Source organism: Bubalus kerabau, chromosome 15, assembly GCF_029407905.1.
Source record: "Bubalus kerabau isolate K-KA32 ecotype Philippines breed swamp buffalo chromosome 15, PCC_UOA_SB_1v2, whole genome shotgun sequence".
NCBI lineage: Eukaryota > Metazoa > Chordata > Mammalia > Artiodactyla > Bovidae > Bubalus > Bubalus kerabau.
In genome coordinates, this window is record NC_073638.1 from 83,020,923 (window position 1) to 83,039,481 (window position 18,559).

General features: G+C 40.9%; 1 long non-coding RNA gene across 2 annotated transcripts; it reads right to left on the reverse strand.

The window, feature by feature from the left end:
* Nucleotides 1-6,311: 6,311 nt before the first annotated feature.
* LOC129628589 (uncharacterized) lies at nucleotides 6,312-18,547 on the reverse strand. 2 transcript variants are annotated; one of them, XR_008702830.1, is made up of 4 exons: nucleotides 17,523-18,547; nucleotides 13,124-13,186; nucleotides 7,631-7,815; nucleotides 6,312-7,137 (listed from the first exon to the last, which is right to left on the reverse strand). It is a non-coding gene; the product is annotated as an uncharacterized LOC129628589 (long non-coding RNA). The 2 variants fall into 2 exon arrangements; XR_008702829.1 differs by having other exon boundaries at nucleotides 6,312-6,799; nucleotides 17,523-18,543.
* Nucleotides 18,548-18,559: the final 12 nt, after the last annotated feature.

The window sequence follows — 18,559 nt, forward strand, 5'->3', positions numbered from 1 at the left end:
ATATTCTTTCTTTGTGTTTAGTCTTTGTTAGTTTGATTATGTACGTGTCTCGGTGTGTTTCTCCTTGGATTTATCCTGCATGGGACTCTTTGTGCCTCTTGGACTTGATTGACTATTTCCTTTTCCATGTTGGGGAAATTTTCAACTATAATCTCTTCAAAATTTTCTCATATCCTTTCTTTTTCTCTTCTACTTCTGGGACCCCTATAATTCGAATGTTGGTGTGTTTTATATTGTCCCAGATGTCTCTGAGACCATCCTCAGTTCTTTTCATTCTTTTTACTTTATTCTGCTCTTCAGAAGTTATTTCCACCATTTTATCTTCCCGCTCACTGATTCACTCTGCTTCAGATATTCTGCTGTTGATTCCTTTTAGAGGACTTTTTAATTTCAGTAATTTTGTTGTTTGTCTCTGAATGTTTATTCTTTAATTCTTCTAGGTCTTTGTTAATTGATTGTTGCATTTTCTCCATTTTGCTTTCAAGGTTTTTGATCATCTTTACTATCATTATTCTGAATTCTTTTTCAGGCCGTTTGCCTATTTCCTCTTCATTTATTTGGACTTCTATGTTTGTAGTTTGTTCCTTCATTTGTGTAGCATTTCTCTGCCTTTTCTTATTTTTTTTTTAACTTATTGTATTTGAGGTCTCCTTTTCCCATGCTTCAAGGCTGAATTCTGTCTTCCTTTTGGTTTCTGCCCTCTAAAGTTGGTCCAGTGGTTTGTGTAAGCTTCTTATAGGCTGAGTCCACGTGGTCGCAAAGAGTCGGACATGACTGAGTGACTTCACTTTCACTTTGTTTGTTTATTTGTTTGTTTTTCCTCTGATGAGCAAGGCTCAGTGAGGTAGTAATCCTGTCTGCTGATGATTGGGTTTGTATTTTTGTTTTGTTTGTTGTTTAGATGAAGTGTCCTTTGCAGGCTGTTATTGGTGGTTGGGTGATGTTGGGTCTTGTATTCCAGTGGTTTCTTTTGTATGAGTTCTCACTATTTGATACACCCTAGGGTTAGTTCTCTGGTAGTCTAGGGTCTTGGAGTCAGTGCTCCTACTCCAAAGGCTCAGGGCTTGATCTTGAGTTTTGTGTGGGTCTATATATTCTTTTCTGCTGGTCAGCGACTCCTGTCTTCTCTCAGCTGGCGTTCTGCATGCACTTCTGTGTCTGAAGGTGTATTCCTGATGTATCTGTGAAGAGAGATGTATTCCACATCCACCTACTCCTCCGCCATCTTGTTCCTCTTAGAGCAGTTTTATTTTTTATAGAAATAAAACCTAAGAAATAAACAAATAAAACCTAAGAAATAAACAAAAGCCTAGTCCATGTCACTGCAGGGCTCCCTATCAGCCAAGGCCTGGCTGCTGCAGTACAGCCAGACTGTGTGTGCCTGCTCCCACAGTGTTGGGTGGGCAGGCCTAAAACTACATTTCTTTCCATGCTTTACATGTTTCCTCAATTAAAATTATCATGTAAAATATATTCCTTTTAGATGATTTATTAAGATGGAAATTTAGTTAGGAAAATAAATGCCCGTGTAAAGCAATGTAATCTTGTAAGAAGAAAAAAAAAGAATGATTAATATGATAGGGAGAGTTAAAGGCATACTTTAATGGACTTAAATATATAATGTTTGATTTAAAGCTTTTAAGCACCAAGAATTACAATGTCATGTGCTATGCGTAGTCGCTCAGTCGTGTCCAACTCTTTGCAACCCCCTGGACTGCAGCCTGCCAGGTTCCTCTGTCCATGGGGATTCTCCAGGCAAGAACACTGGAATGCATTGCCATACCCTCCTCCAGGGAATCTTCCCAACCCAGGGATCAAACCCAGGTCTCCCACATTGCAGGTGGATTTTTTTATCAACTGAGCCACCAGGGAAGCCCAAGAATACTGCAGTGGGTAGCCTATCCCTTCTCTAGGGGCTCTTCCCGACCCAGAAAATGAGCCGGGGTCGCCTGCATTGTAGGTGGATTCTTAAAGCAACAACAAATTATATGTAATGTTATAAATATGTTAATAATTTTGTCAGTAATATTTTAAGTCTCACTTTGCTAAAATATCTGAATCTATTTATATTTCATTCTTTCCTCAGACTTGGGAACATTTTGGGCATCACTTCTTCAAATATCCTGTTTGTAGTTTCTCTCTTCTTTTAAGATCCCCCATTATACATATATTGGTACTCTTGATAGCATCCTGTTTGTCTCGGAGACTGTTTAATTTTCATTACTTTTGAATTTTTGTTCCTCAGACTGGCTATCTTAAAACTCTTTAATTTTTTATTCTTTCAGCTTAAATTTGTTACTAATCAACTTTGGTAAATTTTATATTTCATTTATTTTCAACTTAAAATTTCTATTTGGTTTTTGAAATAATTTGTATATTTATATTGATGTTCTCTGTTTGGTGAGACATTGTTCTCACATTTTCCTTTGAATTTTCAGACTTGGTATCCTTTAGTTCTTTGACCAGATTTGTGTTATCTAATTTAAATTTTTTCTTGTTAGAGTAACATCTGGTTTTCCTCAGGGATAGCTTCTACTGTTAGGTTTTCTATCTCTTTATTGAGATTTCCATTTTGTTCACATGTTGTTTTCTTGACTTTTTGCACATCTTCCTTCAGTTCTTTGAGTACTTTAAAGACAACTGTTTTAATGCTTTTGTTTAGTAGTCTAAAATCAGGTCTTTTTCAGAGACAGTTTCTGTTTATTTTTTTTCCCTTTGAATCGGACAGACTTTCTTGTTTGTTTGTTTGCCAAGTGATTTGTTGTTGTTACTGTTTAAAACTAAGCAATTTAATCTACAATTCTGGACATAAGATTCTCTTCTTTCCCTAGGGTTTGATGCTTTCTGTTATTGCATTTGTTTCTTGTTTTTGCTTTTTTATTGTTGTAGGATGCCAACAATCAGCCTAGAATGTAAACTTAAGGTCTTCTCAGATCTTTTCTGAACTTTTCCTGGGTAATTGTGGTCACTTTCCAATGTCTCCATATATGTAGTAATTTTTGAATGTCTTAGATTTTAATTTAGGGCTCGCAAAGAGGGGAAAAAGAGAAAAATAATGTGAGCAAATGAAAAGAGCACTGTATTTTTAAATGCAGCTCCTTGGTGGCTCAGATGGTAAAGAGACCACCTGCAATGCAGGGTACCCAAGTTCAATCCCTGGAGTGGGAAGATCCCCAAGAGAAGAGAATGGCAACCCACTCCAGTATTCTTTCCTGGAGAATCCCATGAACAGAGGATCCTGGTGGGCTATAGTCCATGGGGTCACATAGAGTCGAACATGACTGAGTGACAAACACACACACACACATCTTTTTTAAATTCCCTGGAAATCACTTAAGCTGAAGGGGGTTGTCACTCAGTCGTGTCTGACTCTTTGCAACCCCATGGACTGCAGCATGCCAGTCTTCTCTGTCCTTTACCATCTCCTGGAGTTTACTCAAACTCATGTCCATCCAGTCAGTGATGTCATTCTACCATCTCATCCTCTGCCTTCCCTCTCCTCCTACCTTCAATCTTTCCCCATTGGCGTCTTTTCCAATGAGTCAGTTCTTTGCATCAGGTGGCCCAAGTATTGGAGTTTCAGCTTCAACATCAGTTCTTCCAATGAATATTCAGGGTTGATTTCCATTAAGATTGACTGGTTTGATCTCCTTGCAGTCCAAGGGACTCTCAAGAGTCTTATCCAACACCACAGTTCAAAAGCATCAATTCTTCAGTGCTCAGCCTTCTTTATGGTTCAATTCTCACATCCATACATGACTACTGAAAAAGCCATAGATTTGACTAGATAGATCTGTGTTAGCAAAGTGAAGTCTCCACTTTTTAATATAATTTCTAGGTTGGTCATAACTTTTCTTCCAAGGAGCAAGCATTTTTTTTTATTTCATGGCTGCAGTCACCATCCGCAGTGATTTTGGATCCCAAGAAAATAAAGTCTGTCATTGTTTCCATTGTTTCCCCACCTGTTTGCCTTGAAGTGATGGAACCGCATGCCATGATCTTAGTTATTTGAATGTTGAGTTTTAAGCCAACTTTTTCACTCTTCTGTTTTAACTTCATCAAGGGGCTCGTTAGTTCCTCTTCTCTTTCTGCCATAAAGGTGGTGTTATCTGCGTATGTGAGGTTACTAATATTTCTCCCGGCGATCTTTATTCCAGCTTGTGCTTAATTCAGCCAAGCATTTCCCATGATGTACTCTGCACATAAGTTAAATAAGCATGGTAAAAATATACAGCCTTGACGTACTCCTTTCCCAATTTGGAACCAGTCCATTGTTCTAATTTTTGCTTCTTGACCTGTATATAGATTTCTCAGAAGGCTGGTATGGTGGTCTGGAATTCCCATCTCTTGAAAAGTTTTCATTAGTTTGTTAGGATTCACAGAGTCAAAAGCTTTAGCATAGTCAATGAAGAATAAATAGATGTTTTTCTGGAATCCTCTTGCTTTTTCTGTGATCCAATGGATGTTGGCAATTTGATCTCTGGTTTGTCTGCTTTTTCTAAATCCATCTTGAGCATCTGGGAGTTATCAGATCATGTACTGTTGAAGCCTAGCTTGGACAATTTTGAGAATTGCTTTGCTAGTGTGTGAAATGAGTGCAATTGTGTGGTAGTTTGAACATTCTTTCGCATTGCCTTTCTTTGGGACTGGAATGAAAACTGACCCTTTCCAGTTCTGTGGCCACTGCTAAGTTTTCCAGATTTGCTGGCATACTGAGTGCAGCACTTTCACAGCATCATCTTTTAGGATTTTTAATAGCTCAGCTGGAATTCCATCACCTCCACTGGCCTTGTTCATAGTGATGCTTCCTAAGGCACACTTGGCTTTGCACTTGCAGATGTCTGGCTCTAGGTTACTGATCACACCATCATGGTTATCTGGGTCATTGAAATCTTTTCTGTTTAGTTCTGTGTATTCTGGGCTTCACTGGTAGCTCAACTGACAAAGAATCCACCTGCAATGCAGGAGTCCCTGGTTCAATTCCTAGGTCAGGAAGAGCTGCTGGAGAAGGGATAGGCTACCCACTCTAGTATTCTTGGATTTCCCTTGTGGTTCAGACAGTAAAGAATCTGCCTGCAATGAGGGAGACATGGGTTCTATCCGTAGGTTGGGAAGATCCCCTGGGGAAGGGAACAGCTACTCACTCCAGTATTCTGGCCTGGAGAGTTCCATGGACTGTATAGTCATGGAGTCACAAGGAGTTGGACATGACTGAGGGACTTTCATTTCATTTCAGTTCCGTGTATTCTTGCCACCTTTTAATCTCTTTTGCTTCTGTTAGAGCCATACTATTTCTGTCCTTTATAGTGCCATCTTTGCATGAAATGTTCCCTTGGTATCTCTAATTTTCTTGAGGAGATCTCTATTGCAGCAAAAATGGCTGCCTATCTCTGCAACTTTGTGATTAGAAGCAACGATCAGAAAGCAGGGCACAAGTTCCCAATATTGGGAAGATGAGAGTCCTTTTTGCCACTCTGGCTGCTGAAAGCTGCTCTAGGAACACAAACACAGCTCTCTGTAACACCACGAGGGGTGGGGAATGGGTCTCTAAAAGCTGAAATCAAGCAAAATTTATCATCGAAATCTTCCTCTGAAGGTTGCAAGTCTTCAGAGTCCAGAGTTCCCAAATTTTTACATTAGACAGATTCTGCCTGTGCAGTTGTTGTTTAGATAAGCACCCATATTCCCGGTCTTTCTGCATTCTCTTCCTGCATTTTCCCAGAATCCTATCCTCTCTAACTCCTTCCTATAATAATACATGGGATTTCCTTAGGGTTTAGGATACAAAGAGATAATTCAGGATAACCTCTCAAATTAAAATTCTTAATAGTCATTCTACATAGTCATTTTTCTTGCCATATAAATTAGTATTCACAGATTCCAGTAATTAAGCCTTGGATCTTTAGGCAGGCTATTTTCAGCCTTCCACAGTATTACATAGAAGCATTTGGTTCTATTTTTGATAATTTTATGTAATCTAAAATAGTTCTTAAATTAAAGAACCATTTAAAATAATAATTAGAAATGGTTCCAAGATGAGAAACATGCTGACAGATATGTCATGTTTATATTTATATGAACATTCAGAATAATTTCAGTCAATTATAACCTATATGCAGTGATTTTCTAATTAAAAATGTTTTAATTTTTTTTCTCCATTCTTATTGGACTCTGGCTCTTTTGGGAAATTTAATGTGAACATGTTGATTGTATAAAATGACTCAGTCAACTCATAAAAATTAAGTTAATGTGCTATACTTATGAATCTACACATAAAATGTGCTGGTGAAAAAGCAAATACTTTTATTTAAAGTTTATCATTTTATTTTCAATTTTAGGACACATAACATTTATAAGTGCTATAACACTTATGAAATTCAACAAAAAAATAAGTAGCATTAAACAAATTGATGTTTTAATACTCCAATTAATTACTTGAATTATTTAGATAAAGAAACCAGACACATTCCATCATATATGGCAAATTTCACAATCCCATATACATGCATCCATGTGAGGCACATACATGGACCTCTGTTCACAGGCTTACCTGTGCCTCTGTTCCACACGTATCTTTAGAGTGGCGTGTGGTAGAGGACATGCATATAGAATAAGTTATTTAGTCAAAAATCTCCTTGACAAAGCTTTTGACAAGTGGGACACAGATATGATGTGCTTCATCTTAGCCATTTGCATTCAGGTTTTATTATTCTGGACATAAATTTTCCTTGAGAAGGATATCCCTTCAGGAATTTAATTCAGTGTGGCCTTTAAATGTGATTGCGTACATGGAGAAGACCTGAGAAAAATAAAACAAGGTTGACATGAATCCTATGACATCAAAAATCACAAACCTACAGTTTTGCCTACTAAAGAACCTTCTTGAAGGCACTCTTGACTTCCTTGTTCCTCAGGCTAGAGACCACAGAATTGATCTTGGGGATGACCCTACTGTAGAACACAGATGCCATTTGTCAGTGTCCATCAGATGTCTGGAGCTGGGCTCTAAGTACATGAAAATGAGTGTCCCATAAAAGACGGAGACTTCAGTGAGGTGGGAGACACAGGTGGATAAAGCCTTCTGGTACCTTGCAGAGGAGTGCATCTTTAGGACGGTGATAAATATGAATATGTAGGCTGTGAAGATAACCAATAGAACAAAAAAGATGTTGAAGCTGGCTACGTAAACAGGAACCCTCTCCCTTACATGCCTGTCAGAACAAGACAGAGCCATGATGGCTGGAATAGCACAGAAAAAGTGATGGACCACATTGGGTCTACAGATAGAGAGACAGAATGTATTTCCAATATGGATGGAGGCTTTCAGGAAGCCACAAACATAGCCTATGATCAGATGTGCACACACACGTGGTGTCATGGTGGTGGTATAATTTAGGGGCTTACACACTGCTGCATAGTGAACACAGGCTACTGATGTCAAAAAGTAATTCACCAGAGTGGCAAAGGCTGCAAAAAAGAACATCTGAGCAGCACAAGCATTATAGGAGATGACCTTGTAAACTGCAAAGAGGGCTTCCTTGATGGCTCAGACAGTAAAGAATCTGCCTGCAATGCAGGAGACCTGGGTTCAAAACCTGGACTGGAAAAACAAAACAAAACAAAACAAAACCTGGACTGGAAAGATCCTCTGGAGAAGGGAATGGCGACCCACTCCAGTATTCTTGCCTGGAGACTCCCATGGACAGAGGAGCCTGGCGGGTGACAGTCCCTGGGGTTGCAGAGCTGGACATGAGGACACATTGGGTCACTTCCATCCTGTTGTCCATTGATGTTCTTTGGGAATTGTGAGATGTCCTGTAGCAAGTGAAAGTAAGGACAAGAGTGTTAAGTGAAATAAAAATTGCAGTGAAACTGAAATGTTTATATCAGTTCAGCTCAGTTCAGTCAGTCGCTCAGTCATGTCCGACTCTTTGCAACCCCATGGACTGCAGCACGCCAGGCCTCCCTGTCCATCACCAACTCCCGGAGTTTACTCAAACTCATGTCCATTGAGTCAATGATGCCATCCAGCCATCTCATCCTCTGTCATATATACCACATGCTTATTTCATTATAGCTAATACATGTTTCATGCAGATGACACCACTCTTATGGCAGAAAGTGAAGAGGAACTAAAAAGCCTCTTGATGAAAGTGAAAGAGGAGAGTGAAAAAGTTGGGTTAAAGCTCAACATTCAGAAAATGAAGATCATGGCATCTGGTCCCATCACCTCATGGCAAATAGATGGGGAAACAGTGGAAATAGTGTCAGACTTTATTTTGGGGGGCTCCAAAATCACTGCAGATGGTGATTGCAGCCATGAAATTAAAAGACGCTTACTCCTTGGAAGAAAAGTTATGACCAACCTAGATAGCATATTGAAAATCAGAGATATTACTTTGCCAACAAAGGTCTGTCTAGTCAAGGCTATGGTTTTTCCTGTGGTCATGTATGGATGTGAGAGTTGGACTGTGAAGAAAGCTGAGCACTGAAGAATTGATGCTTTTGAACTGTGGTGCTGGTGAAGACTCTTGTGAGTCTCTTGGACTGCAAGGAGATCCAACTAGTCCATCCTAAAGGAGACCAGTCCTGGGTGTTCTTTGGAAGGACTGATGCTGAAGCTGAAACTCCAATACTTTGGCCACCTCATGTGAAGAGTTGACTCATTGGAAAAGACTCTGATGCTAGGAGGGATTAGGGGGAAGGAGCAGAAGGGGACGACAGAGGATGAGATGGCTGGATGGCATTATCAACTCGATGGACATGAGTTTGGGTGAACTCTGGGAGTTAGTGATGGACAGGGAGGCCTGGTGTCCTGCAATTCATGGGGTTGCAAAGAGTTGGACATGACTGAGTGACTGAACTGAACTGAATACATATTTCAAGATTGTTGATATCGAACTACAAAATTTAATACATTAATTATCTAGATTTAAAAACTATTAAATTGTAAACTTTCCCAAACCAACAGAGACCCTATCTCTCTAGTTTAAAAATTTTGTATATTTGCAAACTGAGATTTGGAAAATTTAATGACTTGTCCAAGATGACATATCTGGGATACTCTGTCTCTGCTAATTCAGTTTTTTCTATCCTAGTAAAAGCTTACACTATTACATTACTCAACTGCCATAATCGCTCTAGACACTTTGCATATATATCCATTCATGACTCATTTCAGCAATTTCTAGAGGTTGGTTAGTTTTTATTTTCATTTAAATAGTGAGGAACAAGATGGTGAGTAATTTATTCATATTTTGTTGTTGTCACTGTTGTTCAATTTTGCTAAGTTGTGTCCAACTCCTTGTGACCCCATGGACTGCAGCATGCCAGGCTCCCCTGTCCTTCACTATCTCCCAGAATTTGTTCAGATTCATGCCCATTTAATCTGTGATATTATCTAACATTCTCATCCTTTCCCACCCCCTTTTCCTTTTGCCTTCAATCTTTCCCAGAATTAAAGTCTTTTCCAGTTAGTCAAATCTTCACACCAGGTAGTCAAAGTATTGGAGCTTCAACTTAAGCATCAGTCCTTCCAATGAATATTCGGGGTTGATTTCCTTTAGGACTGACTGATTCGATTCATATTTATATAAGTATTGATGGCAAGCCAAGTTTCTGGTCCAAATAGAGTGATTCCTAAGCAAAATGGTCTTAATTGAATTTAAATCAAGTTTTTGTTCAGTCGTGTCTGACTCTTTGCAACCCTATGGACTACAGCTCACCCGGTTTCCCTGCCCTTCATCATCTTTCTGAGTTCACTCAAACTCATGTCCATTAAGTTGGAGATGCCATCCAACCATCTCATCCTCTGTCGTCCCCTTCTCCTCCTGCCTTCAATCTTTCCCAGTGTCAGGGTCCTTTCCAATGAGTCAGCTCTTCACATCAGGTGGCCAAAGTATTAACTGTAAATAAGTAAATTTAACTGTAATTAAATTGAATTTAAATCAAATTAAATTTAACTTAGTTTAAAATTGCTCATTCGTTCCATTGGTTCAAATCCTGTGTTTGGAGTTCCCCAGTGTAGTTACTGAGACTTATATACATAGTGTATGTGGTGGGATAACCCGAGCAGTAGGGACTTATACAACTAGTGATTCTGTAGGGAAAGCATAACATCACATACAGAGCTTGGACTCTGGGATGAGGTGCAGATCAGCCCTACTGTTTGCTGTCAGAAATCATGAATCCTAACATAAGTCCCCTGAACCTAAAGTTTTCCATTTACAAAGTAAAAATATTAATGAGATCTAACTCAAGATGTTATCGAATAATTAAATGAGATATTGCATTAAAAACCAATGAGTAAGCCTGTTATCATGGCCTGCTTAGTGTCAGCTATAACATTGTTAGGAGAGAATGATGGTTTCTGCAATGATTTGGCAAGGTGGGTGCAATATGTGGTGCTTTATGTGTGAGCTGTGAAATCTTGAAACTTCTTCTTCAATTTGCCTTTTGTCTCACCATAAAGTCACTGTAAGTTTCACTCTGTTCCTGCTCCTCTCATACAATTGCTTGGTTTGGTACTTTCATGTGGCTAGTTTTCTTAAAAAAAAAAATTTATTGAAATACATATTTTAACTTGTGTTTAAAGAGTCTCCTTTTGCTGCTGCTGCTGCTGCTAAGTCGCTTCAGTCGTGTCCGACTCTGCAACCCCAGAGACGGCAGCCCACCAGGCTCCCCCGTCCCTGGGATTCTCCAGGCAAGAACACTGGAGTGGGGTGCCACTTCCTCCTCCAATGCAGGAAAGTGAAGTCGCTCAGTCGTGTCTGACTCTTAGTGACCTTATGGACTGCAGCCCACCAGGCTCCTCCGTCCATGGGATTTTCCAGGCAAGAGTACTGGAGGGGGTTGCCATTGCGTTCTCTGCTCCTTTCCTTAAACTCATTCTTTTTTCAGTACGATAATCCCATATTTGCACCACAGATGGAAGGTGAATAATTATTTGTGGCTTGCCTTTACCCTGCAGGTCTGTTTTAGTGGCAAACCCCAAGTTGTTAAATATTTTATGTGAACCTGTTCTTGGTAGGAACAATATATTTTTTTTTTTGTTCTTCAATTTTATTTTATTTTTAGACTTTACATAATTGTATTAGTTTTGCCAAATATCAAAATGAATCTGCCACAGGTATACATGTGCTCCCCATCCTGAACCCTCCTCCCTCCTCCCTCCCCATTCCATCCCTCTGGGTCATCCCAGTGCACCAGCCCCAAGCATCCAGTATCGTGCATCGAACCTGGACTGGCAACTCGTTTCATACATGATATTTTACATGTTTCAATGCCATTCTCCAAGTAATAAATGCTGGAGAGGGTGTGGAGAAAAGGGAACCCTCTTACACTGTTGGTGGGAATGCAAACTAGTACAGCCACTATGGAGAACAGTGTGGAGATTCCTTAAAAAACTGGAAATAGAACTGCCTTATGATCCAGCAATCCCGCTGCTGGGCATACACACTGAGGAAACCAGAAGGGAAAGAGACACGTGTACCCCAATGTTCATCGCAGCACTGTTTATAATAGCCAGGACATGGAAGCAACCTAGATGTCCATCAGCAGATGAATGGATAAGCAAGCTGCGGTACATATACACAATGGAGTATTACTCAGCCATTAAAAAGAATACATTTGAATCAGTTCTAATGAGGTGGATGAAACTGGAGCCTATTATACAGAGTGAAGTAAGCCAGAAGGAACAATATTTTAATTCCTTTTATTTGAATCAGAACCCTCTGGACAGACAGCCATGCGATGCTGTCTCCTATTCTCTATCAGTTTCCACCTAAAGCAACTGCACTTTACAAGCCTAGCCCGTGAAGGCTTTATGCTTGCCAAACTTAACGTACACAGCATGTTATTATATACTATGTTCTGAAACAAATGCTAAGAGCGTAATACATAAAAGTGTGTTTGTGTGCAAGGTAGGTAGCATTCTTTTTCTTATTTTACTGTTGGAGAATTGAGGATTTCTGAAGGAATGTGGTGCTCTACAAGTACACAGCTGATATTAGGATGATTCAAGATTTAAACCCATTTAAAACCTAATCAAAAGTCTATATTTTTATCCATATCACTGCCAACATAGATAGCTATGCTAGAAATATTAAAAATAAAATTCTGGGAAAATATTAAAACGAAATTTGGATCTTACTAACTTGCTTTGGTCTCTGTTGTAACTTAAAGAAGGGTCATATAACTCTCCTTTTTTTTTTTTTGCCTCTAATAAGAGGCTCACATATAGTGAACAAGATAAAATTAGTACCTAATCAGAGCATCACCTAGACTATCTTTTTCAATAATGTTTTTAGAGCAACATCATGATAATGTTTCTAAGTATCACCTAACTTCCTACCGATATTTAATATGCAGCTTCTTAAAAGAAAACTCCTCCATGTTTAAAAATTTTTTTGAAATATCTGTTAACATATCTGTGCTTAGTAAATCACTGGGTGTAGCTGCCACACTACTTTTGCATGAATTACGGTTTTCCCTGAAAGTGTGTAATGCAGTAAAGAATCTGCCTGACAGTGTAGGAGATATGAGTTCAATCCCTGGGTCAGGAAGGTCCCCTGGAGAAGGGAATGGCAGCCCACTCCAGTATTCTTGCCTGGAAAATCCCATGGACAGAGGAGCCTGGTGGGCTACAGTCTGTGAGGTTGCAAAGAATTGGATGCAACTTAGTTACTAAACAATAGCAATTGAGTATAGAAGCTTATTTGGCTGCTTAAAAACAAGCAGCAGCCAATCCTGAGAGTTGTTTGGAATAAATAATTCAGCCATGGAATAATGCATAAATACTGTTAGAGAAGCTCTCTCAAGTGCTGTTCAAAGATTTCAAGGTCTCTAAGTCAGGGAATAATAGTGGAAACTGTGTTAATATGGGTTCAAGTTCAGAATTCTCCATGCATTCTTTATGTGCTCTTGGAGAAATCATTTACCTCTTCATTTGTAAAATAAATGTAATAGAATTACTTTCCCCCCCAAATCCACAGAATTGTGTTTATAAATAGCAAATAAAGAAATGTCTATAAAATAACTTGAGAGGAGGGTTTATATTTTTAATATAATTAAATTATACAAAATATAAGTAAAGCTTATTATATTTACTCAATGTCATTTTTACCTTGGAGTATTTCCTCGGCTATGGCTGCAGAGTCATAGGAAATCCTAACAGCCAGAACAGGACCTGGGGGTACAAACAACTATTAACATTTAGATGAATACAGGGTGATCACAGAGCCTAGGACCACAGTCTGGTTCCTCTAAAGGGAGGTCATCAAGAGTCATGTTGGATTTCAGAAGCTAATGCATGGGAACCAGGAGTGACTTACAGAGACATGATGCTCTCAAGGGCTGTCTCCATGAGAACATCTACAGTATTTCTTCCTACTTTTCTAGGAAGAAGTAATTAGACTATCTGTGGGGACCACATTGGATATTTTGAGTGTGTACATTTTTTTTTGGTTATTTTACATTATTTTCATTTTTGATTGGCACATAATTTTCAAACAGTAAGATGCGTACTTTTTCCTGTAAGAATCTGACCAAACGCAGAGTCAGGTAGCATTACCACAGCCACCCACTGTGCATTTCCCTGAGTCTCTTTGCAGTTAACCCAGTCGCCAACCCATTGCCCCTCATAGCCCATCATGTTTGCATATAATTTTGCCTTTGCAAATGTGTCCTTAACTAGAATCATGGAATATGCAGTCTTTGTGATGTCTTCCACTTAGAATAATTCAGTTTGAGGTCCCCCTATATTGTTACTTGATATCCATAGTAGAATATTTAAATTGCAGAGTAGCATTCCGTAACATACATTTTATGCAGTGGTTTTCTCGTTGTTGCTGTGCTTGTTGTTCCCTTCCTCTTGTGAGGACCTTTGTGCTGTTTCTGATGCTTGGTGATAATAAAGAAAGCTGGCCTAAAGATTGGCTAAATTTTTGTATGTGTGAACAAAGGCTTTGTTTTGGTGAATTCCCTCACTCATGGCTCATACTGTGGCGGAGCTTGGGGAAAGTTCTGGGTTCCCCAGGAAACCATCTAGACCCGCCACAGGATGAGCCCTGAGCGAGGGCATCTACTGAGTGATGGTGGCGGGGGGGAGGCCATTGGTGGAGGGAGGGAGTGCCAGCTGCAGACAGGAGGACGGCACTATTTTCTGATGACATTTTTGACTTAATTTTGCAGGAGATCAAGACTTGCCACCGCCCTGGGAGGGTCTCAACAAGGATGATATTCACCCTCAAGAGGGTAAAAGTCCTTCGGGGGTGAAAACATCAGACATTTTAATTGTTTGTGCCTTTCCAAACCTCAACCCTGTCTGACAAAATCTTATGTCATCGTGTTTGATTTCATGGGAGATTTCGGGAAGTGAGGCTAAAGGATCTATAAAGGCTCCTTAAGGACGTGCCTGGGCAACAATGGGTAAAAGAACGAGAAGCCTTGCTCTAGACTAAATGGGCTTGAGCTTCCCTTCTCAGAGTATGTTCATTGTTTGGCAAAAATTATACCAGAGAGCCAGAGATAATGAGAGGATGTGAATAGATATGAGTAGCACAAGAGTTGGATGGTGTTGGACACAAGCCTTATATTGCCTTTGTCTTTCTAGGCATAGCTCCCCTGTGGAACTCTGCCATCTTTTTCCAAGCTCTCTCACTGGCTGACACCCACATTAAGCCTATATGCTCATGCAGGGCTTCCCTCAGCTTCTGGACTCCAATAGTTTTCTCATGGAATTTGATTCCTGACTTCCTGTGTGGCCACCAAGGGGACAGGTGATGCAACTTGCAAGTTCGAGATTGTCAGGCCCCCATGGGATGGACGTTGGCTGATGGGAAGCAAGAGACGAAAAGGAACAGGGCACATAAGTATCCATTTCCTCTCTCCCTGGACTGATCCCAGCTAGGATTTCTCCTTCCAAGGAGTATGTTGATTGAATATATCTAAGAAGACCACGCTTCTGGTGAACAATCACCCTCACAACAGTGTCTTTCATTGCACTGTGTTGCATCTAGCCTAGCCTCTGCATCCTTTACTGTCCTCCTCCTTAAACCCCTGGGATTTCATCTGCCCCATAAAATATCAAGACTTAAATTCTTCCTTCAGGCTCTAGAAATGAGAAGACCTGTGATGAGATAGTAGTCATCATAGTCCCTTTGGGCTGCTGTAACAAAATACCATAAATCGGGTGGCTTATCAACAACAGAAATTTATTGCTTACAGTCCTGGAGGCTAGAAGTCCAAGACCAAGACTCTAGCAATTCAGTGTCTGGTGAGAGTCTGCCTCCTGGTTTATGGACTGCCATTTTTTGATTATATCATCACAAAGTGAAAGGGTCAAGGGAGCTTTTTCAGACCTCATTTATAAGGATGCTAATCCCATTCCTGAGGGCTCTGTCCCCATGACCTAATCAACTTCAAAGACTATACCTCCTAATGCCATAAGCTGGGGTCATGTTTCAGCATATTAATTTTAAGGGGACACAAATATTCAGACCATAGCAGTAGTAGGAGAAGGAACTCAAAAATATGTCTCATGGTCAAGTTATAGAAATAAGGATTCTGGCTTCACACACATTTTTTTTCCTAGTCATGACCAGACAGATAGAATAATTTGCCTTTTTTTTCTCCATTACTCAGTAATTTTAAATATTAGTCACAAATATCTATACCGTTAGTCCATAGGTTACACTGATTCCTGTTGAGGAGGAGATGACTGTTCTTGGTTTGGGTGAGAAGTAACTGACTAGATTATGAAGCACGTGCAGTGATTAGAAGTAGCAGTCTACTAATTTTGGTTGTCTTTCTGGCTATATGAGCTTCCCTCGTGGCTCAGACAGTAAAGAATCTGCCTGCAATGCAGGAGATCCAGGTTCAATCCCTGGGTCAGGAAGTTGCCCTGGAGAAGGGAATGGTAGTTCCCTACTCCAGTATTCTTGTCTGGAGAATTCCATGGATGGAGAAGCCTGGTGGGCTACAGTCCATGGGGTCGCAAAGAGTCAGACACAACTGAGCAACTTTCACGTTCACTGTATACGCAGCCTTCTTTTTCCTGTCTATTTCAGGGTCTATATTTCCAGCCTTCCCAGTGTATCTGTGAACAACTGAATATCATTGCAATACGTTTCCATTCAACATTAAAACCCCAGAGTTTATTTCTTTAGTTTGCAACTACGAGCCCCAAGGGCCAAATCACTGGGTCCCTAGATTCCCTTCCAACACCGACATTCATTCAAGTGGGAAGGAGACTGTAACCTACCCCCTTCCACGAGAGATGGCGTCTCTTTGGAGTCATAATCCCTAGTGCAGGAATTACAGTTGGCTTTTGAGGTGTTTACTGTTTTCTCTCTACTTGGCACTAGTGAGAAAGCAGAGAAGGAACTCTCAAAATTCTTACCATCTACCTCACTAGGAACATAAGACATGCAGCAAACAATTCACTTGCTACCAAAGGTAATAAGCGACTAAGTTACAAACCTGGAATCACAGGTGGGAAGAGGCATCTGAAGGCAAACAAACAAAAAAGCCGAGCAGCCCATCTATTCCCTGTATACCTCACTGAGCCTGGGGTGTGAAAACAACCATCTGTCCTGAGGAAAGCCTTCAGGGACACCGTCCCCAGGGCCTAGGAGGAATTGACTGTCCCTTGTGAGTCCGGCCCGTGTCTTTATCAGTTCTGTGCTTGGGGAAAGAGCCTGCTTCTGGGAAGTACACGGGACCTGCTCTCTGTCTCCCCCTGCAGCCTTGTCATCAACAAGCTATGCTGCGGGGTCTACAGTCCAGTGACTTCCTGAGGTCCTAGCGTCTTTCAGAGGTGAGCCCGTTTAGACTGTAGCACCGCGGCTCTCAGCTAGTTAGGCAGGGGCCCCAGGGACTCGGGCGAGTTTTGCAGGACTTCTGGTGGCAGGACAGGGAGGGCAGGAAGGTGAGATTGTCACTCAAAATACACACTTGCTCATGCTAGTCGATCCCAAACCAGTCCAGGGCTTAACCCTCATAGGACCCTCTAAGGCTGCTCCGTGTCTGGCCCTGAGGTTAGATGTCTGGTCTGTGTCTGGCCTGCTTGTTTCTTTGTCTCTCTTTATTTTTGCCTTGGCACCTCCACTCTAAGCTTCTCTCTCTGTCTCTCTCTAAGTCTGTAAGCCACTCTTCATGGGGGCAAAGAGACCCCAGACCTCCTACTCCAGTCTTCACTGCCTTCAGTTTTCCAGAATCCTGGGATTGAGAATTGATTTTCTTCTGACTCCTTCATGGAAAGAAAACCTACATGGAGACTTGGCTCTCTCTCTAATCTTTGAGGGATGAAGATTTTGGAGATAATAGAAGAGAGAGAAAAAATGAGAGGGAGACAATACTATGAGAGCAGAGGATGAGACCCAAACCTCTTGGCTCTCAAGCCAGTGTTCTTCCCAATAGTCACGAGGAAAACCATACTGAGTCCAATACCCCTGCCCCGGGTAACACCTTGGGAGGTTCTCATCATTTTCTGATCATTTTTACTATTTAAAAATAAGTTTTACCTTGGAACTAAAGGCTCACCTCCAGGTGGCCAAAAGCCCGGCCCAATTAGAAACTTCAGTTTCGCATCCTTCACAGTCTGTGTCCTCCCTTTTGAGCTGAGTCTGCTCTGCAGTGTGGGGGTGTGTCGCAGGGAGCCGCAAGGAGAAGGCTGGCAGTGGAAAGGGACATCTTCTGTCTGCTGCCATGGAATACTAGGGGGCGGTGAGTTGCTGGTGGCAGGCCTGCTCCATCGTGAGAACACTTGGGATTCTTCAGAGGCCTTTCAGGCACTGCTCCATGAAGCATTTCCTTGACAAAGGCGATGAGCTTTCTCCCTGATCTCTCTATGACTGCCCGTTTCCTAAGACAGCCCCTCCCTGATCCCTTATTCTATAACTTCCTCTTCCCCAAAAGGCTTCTTCCTGGTTGGAGTCCCAACAAGGAAGCTTGAGCTCAATGAGCTCCTGCAGCCACCACTTGGCCTGTGGGCAACTCGCGCTGTGTCCCGTGTGAGGATGCAGGATGGTCCTGCCATTTCAGTAGTGAGCTGATGCACTGTGCCTCCCATCTTCCGACAGAGAGGAAAACAGAAGACTTTAGGCTCTTACGTGTCCCGTAAACTTTCTCCATTCACCTAACATCTAACCATAAATGAAGTAATTGTCTGGTCTCCCTTTCTTGTACACCTTCTCCGAGAACAGTTCTTTTGGGATTGTCCCTTGAATTTGAGTGGGAAGGAGAACCCACATATAGTGTATTCTCATGAGCACACCTAACACTCAGTTGGCTACTCCCCAAACTCTTCACTTTAATGACTCTTCAAAAGGATGCAAGTGAATGGTGGGGAAGGTCTTGGGACCGGTTAGTTAATTTTTAAGTAATTCCTCCAGAACTATCTCACATCTTTAGAGAATGGAACATACCTCATATATTGTCCTCAGTTCAGGGCTTATCACTAATTTGGAGCCAACTGTAAAAATCACATTCAGAACCATGTTAGAGCTTAAAACATATTCATCGAGAAGTATCTATCATGTCCCTGTCTTTTCTTTCTAAG